The 25,146-nt window shown below is 32.6% G+C and overlaps 1 protein-coding gene across 1 annotated transcript in view; it reads right to left on the bottom strand.

The window, feature by feature from the left end:
- The window catches only part of LOC127700473 (1,25-dihydroxyvitamin D(3) 24-hydroxylase, mitochondrial-like), a 53,504-nt gene extending 31,785 nt beyond the window's left edge, over positions 1–21,719 (bottom strand). Inside the window, exon 1 of the mRNA XM_052203968.1 lies at positions 21,695–21,719. The gene's annotated coding sequence lies outside the window, so the exon portion shown is untranslated. The remainder of the gene's footprint in view (positions 1–21,694) is intronic.
- Between the last annotated feature and the right edge of the window lie 3,427 nt (positions 21,720–25,146).

Genomic DNA, 25,146 nt, shown 5'->3' with positions numbered 1-25,146 from the left:
TACAAATGAATGACCAAATATCAAAACTCGATGAACCATAATATACAAATTTAAGAATTTACAATATAAATATAATACCAATAATTTGAATATAAAACGAATTTTTTGAATTAAATAATATTTTAGATGGCTTTTACCTTTTCTGTACTAAATCGTTAGTTATCTTCTGTCCAACGCCTCTTTCAGGAACAAAAATTGAAGATCTTTACTTTTCTGGCAAAACATAAATAGCGTCTAGTAGCATTCAGTGCAATTGCGATAATGCGGCCGCAACCAGACGCTTGTTAAAAGTTAGCATGCACTTTATCCTCATTGGTCAATTAAAATATTTGTGGCCAATGATAATTAGAATTGACCCTGATCATGCCATGACCATGCTGACCTTGACTGCCTGTAATCAAAAACTTGCATAATTTCTTGACAAAGACCATGGAAATTTTCGGTTTTTTATTACAACATTGATAAGAAATAAAACCTATACAAATTGAAACAGTAGCCTATATAGCTAAAAATTAGTGTATAAAAATGTTTTTATTAACATAAAACTGATTTTTTTTATTTGGCATTATACACATCTTTTAACATAGCTAAATATATTTAGATATACACAAAACGTTCACAGTATATATGTAACACTCCCAAACGTGTCCATCCCCCCAAACGTGTCCGATTCCCCCAAACGTGTCCATTCTCCCCAAACGTGTCCGTTATATTCAATATTGCCCAAACGTGTCCGATTTCATAACCCCCAAACGTGTCCGATAATTGTTTTTCACCAAAACGTGTCCACTGTTAAACGCCAGAACGTCTCACGTCTTTTAGCGCTAATACATATATACAAATGACATCAATAACGTTTACGGCAATTCTATGATGGGGGACACAGTTGATGAAGTGGTCATTTATTATCATTAGTTTGTTCAATGCCGGTTGTTAATGATTATCATAATTGCAAATTTAATCTGTAACATATGAATTAACTTTTGACTGAAATGCAAGTTGCAAGTATTGCATTCTGATTTAGAGCGAACATACAAATAATTTTAGTACAGTTGAATTAATCGTTTACCAAGTGAATTATTTTGTACTAATAAATTCTGATGATGCCTTTTATATTAAACCGAATATTGCACGGCGGGCTTTCCGCAGAATTGACTTCCCTTTTTTCAACAGTTCTGGTATTTTAAAAACTCTTCAAATCAAAAGTTTACTGTTTATCAGGTTTTTTAATAAATTTTAGGTTTCGAGCATCACTAAAGACGCACAAACAAGAGACATAACGTCCAGTGCCAAATATTTCATGCATTATTTGAACGACATTATGTTAACAATAAATACTGTACATAGGTTTTATTATCATACCGGGAATTTAGGATTAGGCCTAAATTTTTACGGTTATTCGGGATTAACACTAGTTGGGGTTTTAATCTAAAAATTTAAGAGCCAGTAACAACCAATTTTTTTATGACTTCAGTAAGAAACTACTTCAATCTCCGTTATGTAAGAGGCCGTTTTAAATAAAAGTTGCGGAAATTAAAAAAAAAAGAATGTTGCCTTCCAAAATACAACTGATGGCACCATGAAAGAGTGAATTGCTACACAGGTTTTAATGCGCAGAGAGAGTGACATTCTCCCTACACGAGATATTTGATTTAATATCTACAAATTAACTGAGCATGGCTGCTTACATTTACATCCAACATAGCCGAACATATTGGCACTTTTACCCAGATTATACTGCCGGTTAAAAAAAGACCTAAAGTAATTTATTTCTTTTTTTTTAATGAAATAGTAAAATGAGTATACGTTAATGAAAAAGCAATAACCAAATTTATAATATGGACACGAATGATAGTTCCAGTAAAGGAAAAAAATTAAGCTTGATATGGACACGTTTGGGGGATTGGACACGTTTGGGGTATTGGGCACGTTTGGGTGTTTATACAAATGACACGCTTTGGCGCCCTTTTACATTAGGACATGTTTTGCAGTTCAGTGACGTCATGTGGACACGTTTGGGGGAATCGGACACGTTTGGGGGGAAGGACACGTTTCTGAGTGTTACATATATACACAGATGAAGTATTCACTGGAAAAAGTAAAATCTACGGAAACGTCGCCATGCGACGTCCACAAAAAGTCAACTTTTAAAAATAAGCAATTAAAATATGTTACAGGCATCTATTTGAATCAAAAAATGAAAAGTAAGCATGGACTATTGTCAGAGTGTTCTAAATATTTAGAGAAATAAAAAAAAAATAGTTATTCGATTCTTAATGATGTGAATTTAAGCATGGATGCAAGGTCGGTTTAAACCCATTTTTCTTTGACTCAATATGGATTCAAAATTAAATTGGTGAAACTATATAGTAAATAAGAATACATCTACAAAATAAACACAGAATGGAAACCTTTGTCTGGATCATAAAAATACTGTTACGGCCAGAAATAACCTTTAAATTGTAGCCAACAAAAGACACAAATCAATAATAAAATTTATCAGGATTTATTATACACAAGTTTATAAGAAGTATTACACAAAAAGAAATGTCAACTTATCTGTCAAAATATATGTCCGATCTTTTGTCTTTTCTTTATCCGGAAATCTTCTCGGGAATCCAAACAGAATAGTACGTCCAATAGGTCACAATCTAGTATGATGTTGTTCGTAAATAAAAGTGTCAATCCAATTGAGAGAACTTCTGAGAATATTAATGTCTATTGATGTCTATGTCTGAAAGTTTAACTTTAGTGTCTGTATATATATAAAGTTGTCACAGAAATCTCTAGAACACTGTAGAAAGGAAACTCATAGAAAACTGTAGAACGGAAATTTCTAGAACAATTTAAGAAGTTTAAATTACGCATCTTTTATCATGATCATTCTGGAATCGTTATGTAAACCACATAGAAAGTTCTAATCATTCCATCAGTCTCTATGATTGTTTCTAGTGATTTCTAAACTGCACAGTTATAAATTATTTTGTAAACATATTATACATGTTATACATGTTATAAGCCACACAAAACAAATAAGGCCAACAAAATAAACATGATAGTTACAATATCATAACACCAACCCCCTTAAAAAAAGTTTGAGTGTAACAAGAACTTTTCACGAACAATATATACAAAAATACATAGTATGTATACAGTGTTTAATAAGATCTAGATAAAGCATCTGCTATTACATTATCTTTACCTTTAATATGTTTTACCATAACATCATATTCCGGTAACAATAAACTCCACCTAGTCAACCTCTGGTTGTTGTTTCTCATTTTATGTATGAAGAAGGGAGGATTATGATCCAGTATAAACAAGAATAGGATGCATAGTTGGATTTAAATATACATCAAAATGTTGAAGTGCAGACAACAGTGCAAAACACTCTTTTTTCTGATGTTTATCTAATTTCTTTGAAAAATATGAAATAGGTTTCTCAACATTATTATCTGTCTCTTGATATAAAACAGCTCCAACTCCTACATCGCTTGCATCAACCGCAAGTTTGAATTGTTTTTCAAAGTTTGGAGAGATCAGAACTGGACAATTAATTAAAAGTGATTTGCTATTTTGAAAAGCGTTTTGACAATTATCACTCCAGATGAATTTAGAATCTTTCCGTAAAAGATGACTCAATGGTTGAACAACAGTAGCAAAATTTGAACAGAATTTCCTGTAAAATCCAATCATGCCTAAATATCTCATAAGTTGTTTTTTTATTTTTAGGAGGAGGAAATTTGGTAATTGGATCCACTTTAGCCATAATAGGTTTCACTTGACCTTGGCCAACTGTATGCCCTATATAATCAACAGTGGCCTGGCAAAATTCACACTTTTACCAAGATTAACAGTCACATTTGATTGTGACAATCTATCAAAAGTATAAAATATAAATGTGTTAAACGCTCTTCCCAGCTATCACTACATACAATAAGATCATCAATATAAGCATAACAACAGTCTAAATCTTTTATAACATTATTGATCATTCTTTGAAATGTAGCTGGAGCACTTTTCATACCAAACGGCATGACAGTATACTGACATAAGCCGTCTGGTGTTACAAAAGCTGATATTTCTCGTGCTCTATGTGTCAATGGTACTCGCCAGTAACCTTTCAATAAATCAAATTTGCTCACAAATTTCTCTTGTCCAATGTTATGAATGCAGTCGTCTATCCTTGGAAGCGGATAGGTATCAGATTTTGAAACTGAATTTACTTTTCTGAAATCAGTCACGGAACGAAAGGTTTTATCTTGTTCGGGCACAAGGAGACAAGGAGAGCTCCACTCACTGTTACTCGGCTCAATAATATCATTGTCAAGCATATATTTAATTTCTTTCTTTAAATTCAAGTTTTTGTGGATTGAGCCGGTAAGGATGTTGTTTGATTGGATGAGCATCATCTACATCGACATCTTGACAAATAGCAGTGGTTTTGTTTGGCACATCTGGGAAAAGATTTTTAAAAGAAAATAACAAAGTTTTCAATTTTTCTCTACGATCAAAAGTCAGATGTGCAAGTTTGGAGTCTAAATTTAACAAAATATCTGAATTTTTCAATCTAACTGTTTGTTCCATAGTCTTAGAATCTAAAGGTGGTTCAATTATATCTGGTTTGTCATGATTATTCTCCAATTTAACCATGGCTAAAGTGGCAACTGGTTTACTCTCACCTTCATTAGTACGCTCAAAATATGTTTTTAACATATTAATATGACACACTCTATTTTGTTTACGCCGACCTGGTGTTTTTACAATATAATTCAAATCATTAATTTTACTCTCTATGGTAAAAGGACCACACTATTTAGCCTTTAAAGGATGTCCAAGGACTGACAAAAATACAAGTACCTTATCACCAGGCTCAAAAACTCTGTCCGTGGCATCTTTATCATACCATATTTTCATCTTATTCTGAACAGTTTTTAGGTTTTTCTGAGCAATTTGACAAGCAGTATACAATTTTTCTTTAAATCTAGATACATAGTCTAGAAGATTCAAGTCAGTGTGTTCAGTAAGCCATTTTTTCTTAACCAATTTTAAAGGTCCTCTTACAATATGACCAAACACCAACTTAAAGGGACTAAAACCAAGGGATTCTTGAACAGCCTCTCGGACCGTAAAAAAGTAAAAAGTGAACACCATCATCCCAGTCCCTGTCAAAATGAAGACAAAAAGTTCTAATCATGTTCTTCAATGTTTGATGAAAACGTTCTAAGGCACCTTGAGATTCTGGATGATAAGCACTTGACCTATACTGAGCAATTCCTAACTGGTACACGACTTGCTGAAATAAACCTGACATGAAGTTTGAACCCTGGTCGGACTGTATAGACTTAGGAAGTCCTACTAACGTGAAAAATTTGATAAGAGCTTTGACAATAGTTGGTGTCTTGATATTCCTGAACGGAATAGCCTCAGGAAAGCGAGTGGATGTACACATGATCGTCAATAGATACGCATTTCCAGTCTTGGTCTTTGGTAAAGGTCCCACACAGTCAATGAGTACTCTGCTGAAAGGTTCTTCAAAGGCTGGAATTGGCAGAAGTGGTGCTGGTGGTATTACCTGGCATACATGTCATGATTTGCAGTATTCTGCGACATCATTTCTAAGTCTGTAGAAAATGCTGCAAGATCTTAAGGCAAGTCTTCCTTATACATAAGTGTCCAGCCAAGGGGGTGTCATGGGCAAGACCTATAATTTCTTGCCTATAATCTTTAGGCACCACCACTTGGTATACCACTCTCCATTCCTCCTCTGGGGTAGCATCAGGGGATTCCACTTCCTCGTTAAAATGCCGTCTTGATGGAAGTAGCATTCGGCCACTTTGTCTACTTCCTCCTGTGGTTGTACCCTCTTGCGGAGCTGAAGAACCTCAGGGTCTTTATTTTGTTCTTCAACAAATTTCCTTCAGTCTAATGAATGGCTGTTCACGTTAGGTCATGGCATAATTACATTCTTGTTAGTACTACGTGGTCTTACTATGGCCTTCTCTGAGCTACCAGGACCTTCAATGTCGGCAAGGAAAGTGTCAGAAAGGTCCATGTAATCAAACTGGTCTTTTTGCAAATCCTCTTTTTGTTGTTTTCTTGCCATCGCCTTAATAACAACACAAGCTGGATACAGTTCAGCATCATCTTCCGGTGATTTAACATCCACACCCGGTTCACTGATAACAATTGGTTCAGCAACCACTTTGTTCCTAGATAGATCATTTCCTAGCAATAATGAAACACCCTCAACAGGGAGATTAGGATGAACACCCACAACAACTGGTCCAGTAATCAAATCTGACTTCAGATAAATACGATGGAGGGGAACATCTATACAACCTAACTCCACACCTTGTAAAAAAACGGAGGCACCAACAGAAGTCTCCTCGGAGGAAGGCAACACACCTTCTAACAATAAAGTCTGAGAAGCTCCAGTGTCCCGTAAAATCTTAATAGGCTGAGGAGTAGTATTATCAACAATAGAAACAAACCCATCAGACATAAAGGGTTTATAATCCTCCATGTAATCACAAAAACTGGACTTAAAAGCCTGACTCGCAGGTCATTCCAACTTATTGGTAACAAGGGGTGTCGTACAAGCACTGGTCTTGGGCTTATTATCTCTTTTATTCTTCTTTTGGAGTGTAAAACAATCAGCCATCAGGCGACCATTCTTCTTACAATAAACACAAGTCACTGACTTCTTCTCAAAAGTATAAAATTTTGGACTAGACATATTATAACTAAACTGACTCTTATTCTGTGCAACAGGCTTACTACCAGTACGCTCAGTACTTTGATTTTTGTAATTTCCACTCGAAGTATTAAAATTTTGAACTTTGAAACTTTTTTATGTGAAAGGGTATAATTATCGGAAATAACAGCTGCATCTTGTAATGTCTCAACAGTTTTGTCATCTAAATGTGTTTTAAGTCTACATGAACACACTGCCTGAACTCTTCTAATAACATTAATTGTCTTATTTTATCAAAATTGTTATCTATTTTCTTTGACGTTAGCCATTTATCAAATAGATCTACTTTTTCCCTTGCAAATTCAACATAGGTTTGTGAATCAAACTTTTTAAAAGACCTAAATTTCTGTCTATAAGCTTCTGGCACTAGCTCATAAGCTTTCAAAACTTCCTGTTTTACCGTGTCATAATCAGAACTTTTTTCTGATGAAAGTGCTGAGTAAATTTCAGCGGCCTTGCCCTCAAAAACACTTTGCAGCATTGTAGTCCAATAAGGCTTCGGCCATTTCAAATTTTGAGCAATTTTCTCAAACTGTGGAAAAAAATTTATCAACTGTTTTTTTCACAAAATCTGGGAACCAGACGTATATTTGTTGCTGCATCAAAATGTTCTGATTTTGACACTACATTAGTGTTGCTTTCTACTTTGTTGACCATTTCAATTTTCATTTTCTCCATCTTTAATCTTTCCCTCATTTCAAGTTCTGGCTGTTTTAATTTGAATTCATCTTCTTTTTCTTTCATCTTCTCCATCTTTAACCTTTCATTCATTTCAAGTTCTGCCTGTCTTTCTTCTTTTTCTTTTTCCAGTTGCTTTAATTTAACTTCGTTTTCCAGTTGTTTTAATTTAAATTCATGTTCTAATTCAAGCTGTTTTAATTTGATAGCATCAACATTTTCGACCTTGAGTTCAAGAGCCTCTTCACCAAATATTTCCGAGTCAACTAAATAGTCTATTACCAAGTTCTTAATAATTTGTTTTCTCATAGATCCTTTAAAATTAATTTTTAGATGTTTAGCAAGCAACACTAATTCTTCTTTCTTTGGTTTATTTTTTAAATTTATTAGCATCAAATGTCATTTTGTTGACTTTTGTTGGCTAATTCTAATTCAATAGTAATACTGAAATAAATTTTAATCTGATATTAACGTTCTCCCGGACGAGCCCCCAAATTCTGTAACGGCCAGAAATAACCTTTAAATTGTAGCCAACAAAAGACACAAATCAATAATAAAATTTAACAGGATTTATGATACACAAGTTTACAAGAAGTATTACACAAAAAGAAATGTCAACTTAACTGTCAAAATATATGTCCGATCTTTTGTCTTTTCTTTATCCGGAAATCTTCTCGGGAATCCAAACAGAATAGTACGTCCAATAGGTCACAATCTAGTATGATGTTGTTCGTAAATAAAAGTGTCAATCCAATTGAGAGAACTTCTGAGAATATTAATGTCTATTGATGTCTATGTCTGAAAGTTTAACTTTAGTGCCTGTATATATATAGTTGTCACGGAAATCTCTAGAACACTGTAGAAAGGAAACTCCTAGAAAACTGTAGAACGGAAATTTCTAGAACAATTTAAGAAGTTTAAAATTACGCATCTTTTATAAAGATCATTCTGGAATCGTTATGTAAGTCAAATAGAAAGGTATAATTCATTCCATCAGTCTCTATGATTATTCATGTGATTTCTAAACTGCACAGTTATAAATTATTTTGTAAACATATTATACATGTTATACATGTTATAAGCCACACAAAACAAATTAGGCCAACAAAATAAACATGATAGTTACAATATTATAACAATACCTAGTGGAAAACACTATCTAAATAGGTGCAATCTGGGTACCCTCACGTTAGCAGTTTTAAAAGTATCTTGAATAAATACTAGAAAATTGGAGAAAGATAAAAGTCATATAATAAAAGTCGTTGGCCTCGGTGAATATCGTATCTCTTTGGTTGGTAAATCATTGTATCAACCTCTTCAAAAGTCAAAATTGTATAATATCAGATGAACAGTAGCTTTCTTTCTTTAGACATACAAGACCTTAACTACAGTCTTATAGTTCTCTAGTTTTTACATGTAAAAAGCTTCATTACGATGATAACTTCAAACAGAACTATGGCACTGGACGTCAAACTAGCAACAACCAATCAATAAAAAGGACTCGTTTGAACATAGAATATTATCTTTCTCGACATAGGTTCAAACTTATATCATCGATATAATTTCATACTAGTATCACAAAGGTCTACAAATTTTGATCAAGTCTAAATTTAAATACAGTAACAGTAATTTGTAATAGACGGGTTTGAATGTACTGTTTTGAATTTTGATATACTTTTATATATACTTATATATTTTGGTTCTTTCCTCTGTATAAGATAAAGAGAGAGAACTTCAAGTAAATGCATATATTTCATATAAGCTTCAAGTATTGCACATTTGTAAAGTAATGTTCTTCTTTCTTCCAATGATTACTAAATCAATTACTAACAACAGTTAATCGAAGATAATTCGTTTTTATATTACTATCATAAAGAATAGGCGTAAAGAAAACCCTTAAATGATATGATTTCCGTGCGTGCAAGGCATGTTTCTTGAACAATCTGTAGCAGCTACACTCATGACCAAATGATTGGTAAGCCAAACATATATAACGTTTTAAAGCTTTAAAGCCAAAGGGGCATAATTTTAACAGCAAATTTCAATAAAAAGATATAAAGTGGGGGTATGAAATCGTGTAAGGTCAACTTTGCCCCAGGGAGTTGCAGCTTTTATTTTAACACATTTATATAACTTTATAAACCAAAAATTACGAACAAGATGTACAATTCAAATCATGTCAATTTCGATGCACTGTCTACTGGACCGATGTTACCAAGGGGACTGATATTAAAGATCTAAAATAGTCACTAAAAAGTTGCTCGAATCAATCGTTTGTGAGTAAATGTACGAGTTGTCAGTGAATCGACTTATTTTCCAGCTATTAATTGAATCCATTATTTAGTTAACTTAAAATGATTCTACAGAGACAGAGACAAGAAGCTAAAGGTTGCTGCATATCAATATCGTTTTCTTGTTTATTATGCTAATAGACAACTTAACACTAGGATCTATGTCGCGAAGCTTTTAGTTATCCTATTGTTAAATTTCCATTCTTGCGTAGTAAAATTTCATTTATTTCCTATTGTATAATTTCCATACTTGAGTAGTTAAATGTCATCTGCCCAGCCTGTAGCGGATTTTTATCTGTCATGATCAACATAACTGGTGCGAATAGTGGGTGGGATCTATATTAAATTTCGGAGCACCAGAGTTTAACTCTTTTATTTTAGGGTGGGATGTTGGCTTAATCTATAGTTTTTCGTGGAATGTTTTGTTTACTAATAAATGTTGTATTTCGTCATTGGTTATTGTGCAGTATTTCCTTCTTCGACAAGTGCTTTCTCAATGGAAATCATTGAATAAAACCAAATTAATACGCTTACCTGAAATATATATAACTCTACGTCATTTGGGCTCTTCATATCATAATTTATGTCAAACAGACCTTGCCTATTATAAGAATGCCTTTCCTTAATGGTAATGTTCTGTTAATTCCTTCTTACTGAGTCATATTTCTCAGCTGTGTAGATCAGCGTGTTAGGTTTTATTGAAAATATCGTTTCCATTAAAAAAAATCAAGTATAATGATATTATAAATCGGTCGCGTAACTTTAACTTAAGATACCACAAATATATAGATCTATTGTGGAAGTACGTTTGACAAAAAGACTAATTTTTTATGGAAATACGTTTGTCAAAAAGAACAATTTTTTATGGAAATATTCTTTATAAAGCACAAAAATGTCAGTATTCACCTCTGAAGCTAACAAAACCTTTAAATAGACTTATTAAGAAGGGATATAGTTACGATACTGTTGTCAGGTCATTAAAGATTGCATATTTTGGCGTTAATATTGATTCACTTATAGGGTCTTTGCATCGGCACTAAACACAATTATTTAAAAACCAGTTGTTGGCATGACACGGGTTATGTTCTTCTCATATATGTTATGATGGTATGATACTAAACCCCTAACGGGAAGGATTGTGCCTGATTATCATATGATGAAGACATAATCTTTCAATCAGTTTAATTGAAGTCTGGAGCTGGCATGTCAGTTAACTGCTAGTAGTCTGTTGTTATTTATGTATTATTGTCATTTTGTTTATTTTCTTTGGTTACATCTTCTGACATCAGACTCGGACTTCTCTTGAACTGAGTTTTAATGTGCGTATTGTTATGCGTTTACTTTTCTACATTGGCTAGAGGTATAGGGGGAGGGTTGAGATCTCATAAACATGTTTAACCCCGCCGCATTTTTGCGCCTGTCCGAAGTCAGGAGCCTCTAGCCTTTGTTAGTCTTGTATTATTTTTAATTTTAGTTTCTTGTGTACAATTTGGAATTTAGTATGGCGTTCATTATCACTGAACTAGTATATATATTTGTTTAGGGGCCAGCTGAAGGACGCCTCCGGGTGCGGGAATTTCTCGCTGCATTGAAGACCTGTTGGTGACCTTCTGCTGTTGTCTGTTCTATGGTCGGGTTGTTGTCTCTTTGACACATTCCCCATTTCCATTCTCAATTTTAATTGTAGTTTGTCGTATAGTTTAAACATATTTTATTGCTAAATACACAAAATAATCAGAATTAATAAAGGAAATCTTCAGTTGATAAACACACATTATAATACACAAGCATCAGCAATAGCAATATAAAGAAATATCGTAAATATAAAAGTAACCACAATCAATTGTATTTAATGAAAAACATAATTTACTTGAGTTTTCTTTTTAATTCATGTATCTATCCCTCTTTTTTTTGCGATATAAGATGAATTAATTAAATGGAAGTTTTAGTAATACAAGTTAATAGATTTTAGCTAAATTCACCAAGCTCCTTTCACTGTGATTGAAACCGATATACACTATTTGGAAACTGGTTTTTCATACCAGTTATTTCAAATACTATTTTCTATTGAAAACGGATGGGATTAAAAGCACAATTTAGATTCGAACTTTCCTAAAATTCATATAAAATGAAAAAGAACCGCTGATGCCTTGTACTTTTCTTGAAAGTACATGCACTTTAGTGATAGTTATGTTAAATAAAACAACACTTTTAAAGTACATAAGGTAATCTTATTTGATGTGCGTTGTTCTAATTTGTTTCCATGAAACTGAGCAAAACATATTTTTCTTAAAGTTTCAAATCGAAAAATTTAATCCTGTTTAATGAGAGGTATTGGTTTAGGAAGAAAGGCAAGTAGACTAACACCGATGAATGGAGCAACCCTGTAATCCAACTAATTAGATTTCCGAACGTATACCCTTTAATCCAGCTAATTAGATTTCTGAACGTATAATATCGATAATTCCTGGAAAGGAAAATGCATCAGAAATATAGAATGTTTTGATTAATGAAATAAATCAGTTATTGAATGTAATTGCCATTTGTGAGGGTGTGGAAGGGGTTTACAGAATAGAGAATAATGGTAAAGAAAATAGAGAGTAGAAAAAAATGGGACAAAAAAAATAAAGAATAGAGAATAATGGGGTATTAAAATATAAAGAATAGGGAATAATGGGGTATTAAAATATAAAGAATAGAGAATAATGGGGTATTAAAATATAAAGAATAGGGAATAATGGGGTATTAAAATATAAAGAATAAATGTGTATAAATAAAGAATAAGGTAAAAAAAAATACTGATTACAGAAATAAATGATTAACAGAATAACGAAAGTGTTAGTTTTCTGCAAATAAAATTTATTATTGATAATTGACAATAAACTGGTAAATATCATTTGGTATAAAATGTCGAAATGATCGTAATCGGAACTGTCATTGGTCTTAGCCTTGCCAATTCTATACATTCGTAAGCATCGGTACTTTCCCTCCGAAAGCACGATCTTGCACGAGTTAAAAATTATAGGAGTATCATTTTGTCCGCTAGTGCAGACGAAGTTATTCCTACATCCTTCTCCCGCATTGTGTCAGCAATGATTACATATTACAACACCGATAACAGTTCGTGACAGAGTTCAGACCAGGATAACCATTGACAACAAAAAGCACTGCAATAGAAGGAAATTGCAGAGACAATAAGTCTCTCTCGCCGGCATGATTCATTATAAAAAAGCAACAACAAAAAACAACAAAATTCCTCACTTACTTTGGCATTAAAAGACCTAGCATGACAATTTTCATCATATTGGAGTCATATTTGTAAGATCCATAAATCATTGCATTCAAAACGACACTAATAGTTGGAATTGGCTGGAAGACGGATGCTCGAGGACGGTTGATATTATTTATTGATTTTTCTTTTAAGTGGTGGCGGGGGGTATATTTTGATATTTGCAACAACAGTAAAACGCTGGTACAGATATCAGATCGTATCTGTAGAAGTCGTATAAATCATATATATGACATCATATACCTAAATAGGATGTTATCACTGAATCCTTGGAAGTCAGTCTAATTCAGGTCTCTAGTTATTAGCGTTAATTTGTCCCATGTTTGCCATTGCTCCTTTTGTCTCTGCACTTCTGTTCTTCTGGACTGACGCTTTGGTTTTTATCATTATATTTATCTTTATTTAATTTATAACTTCAGTTGCTTCTGACTGACTCTTTTTAGAGTATTTCAAATGTTATAATTTTATTTGAAAGAAAGATTGCTCATCCTTCCGGAGCATCTGAGATTATCCCGGACATTTTGAAATCGAATTTGAAATATGTCAGAATCTCCTTAAATAAATTAATGATTTAGACCAAATCAGCGCCTCATAAATGATTGTGCATAACTTTTTTTCGCTACCAATAAATGTTAAATATATTTTAATCTTCTTCCAAACAATTGATTGATAGGCAATTTTTTTATATTTTTTTTTATCGGCTATCAAGTATATTAAGATCCCGTTCAGGAGATCAAATCTTTATTTTCAGAACAAATATACAAGTTGCCACTGCATTCTTGTATGTGTGGTTCTCGATCTTTATTCAGTGATGTAAATTGATAAAATTTTGCTTTTTTATTTTGTAATCTCTAGTTTTCATATTCCTGATTTCTCTAATGTCGGTTAACTACAATCTCTATTATAAAACTTACCTAAAACCAAATATGATGAAATATACCTCACTGCTTATCCCAGATTTCCAAATTATAACAAAGAAATTAAAATACTTCAATTTTTTTCCGTGTTCCTCTTTAATCAAATATTAATCAACATATATAAATGGTGTTCTGTGTGTAGTGCAGTAACGGATTCATGGGGGTGGGGGTAGAGTCACCATACCCCAACTTTGAACATTGTAACCCTACGCCCCAAACCCCCTGGATTGGAAAATGTATATTTTTTTAGCATTAAATAGTTAAAAAAATGTTCGCATCTCTCGGTGGTATCTATACTTTTTTTGTGGGAATTACGTCCCCCTTTATAATATTTTCAGTATGCCGTCGAGTAGAAGGTTAGCTCTTTTGAAGGTGAAATTCGCGGAGTACAAACACGCAACCATTACTCATCAATAATAACAATCTTCTAGAGGTTGAAACAAAAATTATCATGTTGAAATTATGATATAACAGGAAATTTGTATATAAAGACCCGAACACGCATTTTTACTGAATAGAGAGAAATGGCCTAAAAATAGAGAATACAGAAATAAAGACCCCCCCCCCCCCCCCCTCACCCTAATCCAGACCCTTATTTGTGTCTATAAGTTCAAGGTTAAAACAATGCATGATTTTGTCAGTACTAATATTAGGCATAGCTCATTTAAGTTGTGCCACTTTGCATAAATCAAGTTCTAACCCCTTTGATAAAATAGAGCTAAGAAGGCTTTTCTTACTCGTCATTTTAACGTCACTTTTGTTTATACCCACCCACCTTTCCTAGTATCTTGGCATCTAAGAGGGTTCTTGTGGTGGTATTATAGAAGACCCTTCGAACGCGCCAAATTGTGTATGTTTGACTTTGAAATGTAGATTTTGATATACAAAAGCCAAACACATTTAGAGGTCACAATACAGACTTCATCAATATTTAAACAAATGTATATTCCATTTGTCAAGCTCTAAATTTGAATAAAAAACTTGATAACGGCTATCATTATCATTATTATTATTATTATTATTATTATTATTATTATTATTATTATTATTATTATGTATTAACCTTAGGTAAAAACACAAATTAAAACGGATTATCAGATAGTCATTAGTGATACAATTCATGAACATGCTAGAAAAACTCATATAATTAGTGTTTTTTTGTTTATTTGTATATACTATTTTGATCCTTTCCGAGATACAATCAGAACTCCATAGATTAAATTGCAAATGTCGGTAGTTTTAAAATACAAAACCATATAATAGAAGAAAACTGATATATTTTAGTGCAACGTCATGACTAAATCTGCTGTAACGTGATTGTTCAGGGAATAGTGTTACTTGATCGGTCATTCACCTTTAAAGATCAATACAAAAAAAAACTGCTGATCACACGATTTATTAACTTGTTACAATAATACCAGTTATCAAGTATAGTTTTTTATAACAACCGTAGAAAGGCTAATAGTAGGATTGACCCGACCACATGCATTTATATAGAGATAAGAACTAAATGTATTGTAATATATTAGAATTGATAGCGTTAAGGTTTGGTTAATCTCTTTCATTTTATAATCTTTCATTAAGTTTTATTGCGAATTTTAACAGAACATAAAATATTGGACATGTAAAAAAAGGATTCCCGATGTGGATTTTGTCTACTTTACAGTCGGGCATTAACGATTTCTTTATTAAACAAATACCGAAAAGGATATGGAATCAAATTTAGATATCGAATCTAAGAGACAACTTAGTATGAAATTAACACAAAGTAAATGAACAATTTTAAAAGATTTGATCAAAGTTATTTGATTCGTTAACATTGTGAATACAATATATGAACAAGACTCAACGAAATACCATTTGACAGATATTTTCCACAATACCTAGAGATGTTTAAACGATATTAAGACAATATATTTTCGAATAATCGATTTTTTCTATCTGTATCCACCTCATTTTACACTTACTAAATCCAATGGTGACAATAATTGTGACCCTTTTATACCTTGATATTAGAATTGCTCACTATAATCTTCATATCAAAATTTATGACGAACGAGATGACATGTCTTTTTCTTTTGTTAATTGTCCTTTCCTTGATGGTAATATATGGAATGCACATTTCTAAGTGGGTTGGATGTGCGCGTTTGGAGTATCATTTCAGATTTCAATGAATGTAATTTTTTCCTGTCTAAAAATCTTTTTTACAACAGGTATAAAATATCATGAAATTGCTTAAATATTTTACTAGATTATGAAGGAATTTGTCGTGGAAGTATTATTCCACCTGCAGGAATTTGTTTAAAAGTGGTATTTCAGCACTATAAGTCCAAATCCTGCACTGTTGCTATGAAATCTGCTCCGAGGTACAGTCGCAGATAAAAGAATGTAAGACGGCCTTATTTCATATAGGTCGGTTAAGTACTTTGAGCTAGTTTTCAGTTGTTACGAGTATTCTTTGTTATGGTATTATTTGTTTTTATTTTATTTTTACCACAGAGTTTGATCTATTATAGCGGGGATGGTTGAGGGATTGTCTGTTATGACATCTGCGTATTCTTTGTGGATTGCTGTCTCATTGACGTGTATCCCACACGTTCTTTTATTCAAAAACACAATAAACTATAGAGTTTTCACATTTACTCTGAAGTATTTCAAAAAAAGTTCTTCGTGCATGTAACTATGATTCTTCATTTTTAATTCAAAGATACATCACTGGAGTTTTGAATTAAATCAACTTTTTAAATACGTTTAAGAGCGCAGATCGGTGGTTTATCTAAATAATCAATTTACCATCAAGTATGTAAAATAGAATACTAGATTTTTTTGCAATCAGTCAGACTCAGTGATTCTATATTTTTATACAGTTTTTTTTTTTAATAATTATGTGTCATCATCCATTAAACTATATTTTTTTTTTCAGATCCGACGACAACTTAATATCTATATAAACAGAGGTAAAAAAAATCATATGCACTACTTGAGTGTAAAGGAGGTTGAGAATAGAGAGTATGGGAAATTGCCTCCGTTCAATGATGAGGCATATCTGAACATATGGACCCCATTGAAAATAAGCGTATGTCTTCCATGGACAATCCAGATTAAGTATCAACAACTGTTTTAAGATTTAATGATTTTAGTATGTTTACATGTCTGCTATTGTTTTATACTACTTTTGTAATGTTTTATATCGATATTTGATCAAATAAATCTTTCTATCAAAATATTTATATTGGCTTGGGAATATTAAAGTAAATCATAAGAAAAAAAAAGGTTTTCGAACTGCGATACCATAGTGCATTTCCCATCTAATTCTGTGCTAAAATCGACCAAGGCATTCAGAAATAATCACGAATACATTAACACACATATTATTGATTGACAAGCGGAAAGATATCTTTTTACTTTGACTAATGTACTTAAAGGTGAATGACTGACTTTTACAAACTGTAACAATTAATTCATAAATTTTAATATGTAAATATTAAAATAATTTATTTGACGGTATGACAAGTAACATTGTAATCCTTAACGGTATATAAACAAATAAACTGCACAGGTATGCCCTCTTCATGTCGCAATACAAACATCACGTACACCCCAGGAAAGCCATGACTTAACTAACGAAAGTATTTTTACCTCAGTTGGTCGAGTGGTCTAGGGCGCTTGACGCAATGCAGGCAGTGTAATTGTTCAGGTCTCAAAGGCCGAGTAGGTATCCCATTAAGGGAACGATATAGATTTGCATACGCAATAATGCAGTTCTATTGCTTCAAGACGAAATTAAAAGTACACATGTAGTAGAGTTGACGCAAGAAAATAGGTATGAATGAAAAAGTAAAAAAAATATGATAATGAACATTAAAATTGAGAATGGAAATGGAGAATGTGTCAAAGAGACAACAACCCGACCGAAGAGCAGAATACAGCCCAAGGCCACCAATGGGTCTTCAACACAGCGAGAAAATCCCGCACCCCGAGGCGGGCTTCAGCTGGCCCCTAAACAAAAATGTGTACACTAGTTCAGTGAAAATGGAAGTCATACTAAACTCCAAAACATATAAATGAACTAAAATTAAAAAAAACCATACAAGACTAATAAAGGCCAGAGGCTCCTGACTTAGGACAGGCGCAAAAATGCGGCGGGGTTAAACATTTTTTGTGAGATCTCAACCCTTAATATCTTTTACGGTATATTAAAAAATGAACTGTACCATCTTTATATGCCAGTACACATCGTGTATTTGTGTTACAAGCCTAAATGAGGCCGACGATGAAATCATTATAATGCAGTTTTAACAATTTTGCCATGAATTCAAGACATATAAGGTGTAAATAACAAATATTGCATCTTGGAATCATAGTAAAGGATACAATGATTCCAAGAGACACTATTTTGTTATATATACCTTCAATGTCTTGAATTCATGCCAACAAAATTACAACTCTTTATGATTATTTTTTTCAGTTAACCCTTATAGTATAACAATGGAATTCAAACCTTATAATAAATGGTATAAATCCATGATATGTAGAAATCATCATGGATTCATAAAAAAATATTAATTGGCCAAATATATATTTCAAACGCCATTACAAAATACTACCTATCACGAATTGTTAAACTTTATAACAGTTTCTCTATATGATTACTTTATGTAAAAAAACTCAATATATTGCCTGTTGTGCAGTTTTCGAAACCCCTTTCCGGAAAATGAACTGTTGACCGAGAAACATAATTATCTTTGACTGTTGGCTGATTCTGATCTGTTGACCGCCTCAATAGAATACTGTATTTCATTGGTCAGTCATGAATAGTATTAAGTCGGATGTTTCTTTTGTCACAAATCACTTTCAGTCCAAAGATCTTTGTGCAAACATTTTTTTTTAATTTAGATTAGTTTTTTTCAATATAAATTTATTCAGTGAACACATGTTGTTATTTATTTTAACTTTTGAGTTAAGAAAAGCGAACTTCTATTTAGGATAACACGAACCCCACCAAATACCGGGATAAATAAACAGGCGCGCCGAGATGGCCACAGACCACAATTAAATTCCCCTATTATTTCTTTATAACGTTTTGTTTCATTAAAAAAATTGCACCATGCATTTTTGTCAAATCTTTTGTGTGTGTAATGTATAGTACTAGTCCAAAAATATATACAAAATTCAGAAAGATTGAACCAATGACTCTTACAAATTTAGCCAATACACATCCATACCCCTATGGACAAGTCAAGAGATGTTCCGAAAACTGTAAATATCACCTTTTTGCACCTGGCCTAATCACTCTTTCCATATCAAAATCAGTTAAAATACAACATCCAAAAGTTTATTTCACCTCTCTTCTTTTATTTCCACCCAAAAAAAACTAAGAAATGAGTGAGGAAAGGAAAGATAAAAAATTAAGAAAAAATACACTCTAATTAAAAGGAACTATATTCGTAAGCAGGATCATTAATTGTGGTCTTGGGCCAGATGGCTACCTCCAGGTTAGTCCAAATAATTATGACGTCTTGAAAGGCTATTTTATTTTTTCGCTTCGACGCCTTCCTGCGACGTCATAACGCCGAAGCCATTTTTTCAGTTGGACTTTGAGAGAGAATTTACTGCTTTTTTAAAACGTTTAGGGAACGACCATTTAACCTCAAAAGGGGGGGGGGGGGGGGTGTTATGGTTTTTCCCTAAAAAATGTTCTGATCCCCAATTTGATGGCAAAAATGTTGTGGTCAAGCAGATGACAAAAAAAATATTCTGAATCCAGATTTTCCCCATACCTTATAGTGTTGTTTAATCTCATAAGAAAAAAAAAATAATTTGATTGATAGCGTCGAAAAACTGAAAAAAAACATTTTTCTGACTGAGACAAAAATCCATACCCCCCCTCTCCCCCCTGTGAAGTTAATGGTTGCTCCCTTAGCTGATTTCCCAAGACGCTTCATTTAAGGAGAGCATAAAATAAATTTTTGAACAAAACTCAATGAAATTTGACAGACCTGAATTTCCGGATAACATAAAACGAACGTTCCGGAAATTCGGGTCTGTCAAATTTTACCAAGTTTGGTGTAAAAATTAATTTCATACTCTCCAAAAGAGAAGCATCTTGGGAAATCAGCTAAACGTTTTAAAACATTAATGGAATTGCAACTTATTTTATCATTACTTTTGGAAATTATTCGAAATATTTTGCACCAACAAACACATAAAATAAAGAATTTGTATATATGCAAAAATTTCTAGCCGTCAATGAAAATTTTATGGCTAAATTGGGTCTCAAAGTTGAGAGAGAAATTCCCTCTCAAAGTCCAACCAAAAAAATGACCAGCGTTATGACGTCGCAGGAAGGCGTCAAAGCAAACAAAATAAAATAGCCTTTCAAGACGTCATAATTATTTGGACTACCTCCAAGTGGTTCAAAAAGTTCGATTTATTCTTCCCATGGATTTTATATTTGCAAGATAAAACGAATTGCATTAGTGAGATGCAGTGCTTTGACGGGAAATTAGAAATCACATCAACATTGATAAAACTGAATTGTAACTGAGAAAATTTTGAAATCTGATTTCCTCTATCTTCTTTACAATAAGTTTCTTAATTTACTTAACAATCAAGAATCATTTAATTAAAGCTGTTTCTTGTTTGGCTCTGGTATATATTTTCGACCAAAGGGTCATAGGTTTATAGAATACTTTTATCATATTAGGTTTGAGGGCCTGAAAATGATGGGGTCTGTCATGGGAAGATAGGTATTCGGGAACAAGGAATAGAAATTGAGATTCAGAGGAGGAAAGTTTGAATTACTTAGCACATAAATATTATCTCAAATGAACAAAAAACAACATTAAGGGCAATAAAAAATAACAAGACGAAGAAAGAAAACAACTAAATGGTCATTGGAAAAATGCAAACCTCTAGGTGTAACTAAAGATATGAAGCAGACCTAACTGTATCAGTGTTATTCTTTCTTTCGAGTTCAATTGTTTTTTAAATTCTGTTTGAAAAAACCCTGTATGAAGTCTGACTCATTCGAATGAAGGAACTAGTCGGTGAGAAGATGAGCACAGTTTGTTCACTTAGGAATACCGACTATCTGTAACAGATCAACAGTTGATATACCCTTCTACCGGACATAGCAAATATGCTGCCAAAAAATAGCATCTTTTAAATAAGGTCAGTTTCAGAAGAAGAAAAAAATAAATTAGAGTGTTTTTGAACTCTGATTTATCCCTTCCTTAAATAAGATATTTGTATATATACGTTGGCCATTTTGTTTTAGTGGGACCTTCCTTCGGTTAAGTTTAGTATGAGAAATACTTGTGTATAATGTAGTGAAGTCAAATGGTTTAATTTTACTGTACGAGGAGAGCTACTTTCATTGTATGTGTTTTAATAGACCCTCGGAAATTTAGTTTCTTATTCACACCGCCCCGAGTAGGTAGTTTCATAGTAACTCTGAACCAAGGTCTTGATAACTGACATAGTAGATGTTAGTAATTTGGAAAATATTGTATGATTTCTAATATATCTCAGGAAATTTAGCATCTGATTCATGCCGAGGTAGTAGGTAGTTATATATTTACTCTGAATCAAGATTGTGATAGCTGATTAAATATAAGTTAGCACTTTAGAAAGATGTTTCGTGGAACATTCCGCATTATGCCGCTGTCTTAAGAACACATTTGAAAGTTTGGTATCCAGCTGATTGATGAACGATTAAGTTCTTCATATGGTTAAAATTTCAAAGGAACATTTAACATACCTTAAATTGTTTAAGGCTTCCTCTTCTGTAAATGCCGTTGCAATGTATTTTGGTTTCCAAATGAATTGTCAGTACCTAATAACCTTATCAAGCAGTTTATACAATGTGTTGTGCACACAAAAACTATATTGTCTGTGTCTCTGTCTGCGGGGAAAACAACATAACTGTCATGCTAACACCTTTTGTAGAGAAGTGTTGTTGACAATGTTAAGGTTACTGCTTATAAAGTACCAGCCGAATTATATATGATTTGGGAACTTGTTCAAGTTTAGCCGTGAAGTCGTCAATATTGAGATCACAAACACGTGTTTGTAGTTAAAACGTTTACTTGCAATAGTTGTATGAAAGGAAAAAGAGATAATTGGAACAGACATATCATAGATGTCGGGATTTATCTTAAATTCGTGGAATATGTCTAAATTGTTGCCATCAGGACCTTGTTGGCTAAGAGAAGATTAAGAATGGAGTGTAAAGGTTTCTCAGCTAACAGGTCTAAAAAATATGTCATGGGTAATGTTCGAAATGATAGTTGTTATGTTGTATTGGTTATGATTAAAATTGGGATTTGTATCAGATGTTTCTATGATTTGTATCAGATGTTTCTATGATTTGTACATATAGTTTAGTTTCAAAAGTAGTGTTGAATAAGGCTTCGTGCTTATTTATTGGAATATCATGGTGAATAGATGACGTGTAATGCTAACGACCATGACTGCGTCTATCCGAGGAGCAGAGTTGACAACATCACATTAACCGTACTAAGGAAGGAACGAATTAGAATACCTATACCATCAATATTGTCATTACAGCCATAGGGTGTTGCAGTTTTTATTTCTAGAACACAGTAGCTCCCTTTTATCTAAGGAGAAATTATGGTTAGGGACAACTGTTAGTTCTGTGGTATCTATTTTCGATAATGTGTAACCGCATAGAAAGGAAATTGAATGATCCATTTGATGGAAATGTTGATAAATTCTGCCATTCGCATTGTTGTTGATGTCTGGTTTATGATCACACAAATGCCAACTTCCAAAGGTTACACTCTTATCCGTTAACAAACGTAAAGGTTAAATACCGACTGGATTTTTTCCAGTCCGTTGCTAATAGCTGGAATTATCTATACCGAAAGGTTTGGAAAAGATTCTTACATGTCTCAAACACTATACTGCATCAGTTCTCCTCTTTAAAATTGTACTGATGCGGCGTAAAGCAAACACCAATCAATCAATTTTCTTTAAAAAGCATTTTATACATACCGTTAAAAGGAATACAGAACTGAATATAAAATTGATTGATTGGTTGATTATTGTTTAAAGTCGCTTCAGAGCAGAATCTATTAATCCGAAAGCATCATTTACTAGTATCTATAAATCCGAAAGCATCATTTTCTAGTACATGCCATTCATCTCATTAGAGTAAAACAAAACAATGTAGTATTGTGAAATGTGTTAAAGGTGTTAAAGGTATGTTAAGAATTTAACGATAGATATCAAGCAAACATGTTATTTTCTTTTGAGGTCGAAATAGATTTAAATAATCCTGAAGGTTATTTACCTCAAAACTGTTAAATGAGATCCGCACGGTGATGGAACAAAGTGTACCCGCAATGCTATATCTAAAGAATTAAATTAGACATAAAGTCTACAGGTCTTGTATTACATGTTTTTACAAACATATTAATGACATAATAAGGGTACTATGACATGTTTTTTTAAACATGAGTTTAAAAAATAGGACTTGTTCGAAGTTTAATATTCTATTTGCATAATGTAAAAAAACAAAATAAAAAAAAAAACTGCGATATAAACTTTTGACGCTAATACACTTAAATGTAAGCTTTTATTTCTACCTTTTGGCACTGCAGCATTGATGTTTTGCCCATTTACACTGAATTTCATCGAATTCAAACTGGTTTTGCTATCTAACAGGGTTATATTTTAGCAGATAGTAAAAGTTTATGATTTTTAAAATACTATTCTAGAAAAATGGTTTTATTCAAAATGTACCTCATGAGTACAGTCAATATTATAAGTAGAGTAATCTTGATGCAATAATACTTGGGTCCTAATATGTTAAACGTTGCATTATTTAACATTATATAATAGTTATTATTTGGTTTACATTCATCGGCATAAATTACCTTATCGTCAGCATATTGGTCTGTATGTCTTTTTTTTTACCTGGCTACGAAAATGTTAGGCTATGAGCTAATAAATTTATAACAGTTGATCAGTATATGAACATCTCCATCTTTATGACTTTTTGTGATATCAAAACTAGCAGGAAAACATACTATGCCATTTATCGTAAGGGTAGAATAGTCCAGGAATTTTTAGGATCCATTCAAAATGCTAAACTTTTCTGGAACAGTGAAAACTTTCCGATCACAGAAAACCTGGTTTTACAAATTTTACTGCATCTGACGCGCATTTCGACAATTAAAGGGTCACACAAATATTTTTTTATAGATAAAACTGGTTCATGGCGTGAGAACATTTATGATATCTTTGACATAACAAGAAACTTAACAATGAAAGTTTTTTTTACCAAAAAAGCATCTCTCCAGCAATTACAAATACAATTTGATATAATTTCCAAAATCTATTAACCCTAACATAAAAAGAAAAATACCCAAGGGGCGTTATAAATGATAGATAGCATAACTTGACTCACTAATTATATCCCAGCTTTCTACATATATATATATATATTGCATAATCTAAGTTTTCCTCAGGGTGGGGAACAGCAATCAGCAGTCGAATCAACAACTTATATGAGAGGTAAACTGAGGACTTTATGAAAGTATTATCAAAATCCATTCATTGGTTTAGGAGGCATTGCGGATACAAAGCACGGACATACGAACGAAAAATATCTTCTGCTTCTTTTCAAATATCTTTATTTGTATTTGTGTGTGGGATTTAAAGAACTTCATTTTGCATATTTCTTGGTTATACTATCAAAAGAAAATGATTTGAAATGAAGGAAACATTACGCTGAAAATTTGCTAAACCTGAATGACAGCGTTAATAGTATAAAGGCTAATTTTAACCTTTCTACACGAGCAGTTAGACAGTTTGGCCCTTTACCAAGTGTTTTGTCCTTCACTGAAGTTTTAAGCATACCATCGATATTGTTATTACATAGTGACTAACATTTGAATAATTTCGTCAACATATTTTAATAAATATATTAATATGTACAAACAAATGGATAAATATTACACAATAATGTCTGTTTTTCTATGTACATTTCATTAGTAATTTAGAACTAATCTCCTAAGTTCAACGACCAATTATTAGATTACTTTTTATTATATAACAAACATATGTAACAAACATATTATACAACCTACTTCCCGTCGTTATCAAATTTATCACTACAAAAATGTACATTACTATTCATAGTATGATAGTACACGGAAACTTGTGTTGAGCAAACATAATCCTACA

This window comes from Mytilus californianus, unplaced genomic scaffold (assembly GCF_021869535.1).
Source record: "Mytilus californianus isolate M0D057914Y unplaced genomic scaffold, xbMytCali1.0.p SCAF_5, whole genome shotgun sequence".
Classification (NCBI taxonomy): Eukaryota; Metazoa; Mollusca; class Bivalvia; order Mytilida; family Mytilidae; genus Mytilus; species Mytilus californianus.
Note: the sequence above shows the minus strand (reverse complement) of the source record. Positions and strands in the feature narration are given on the sequence as shown.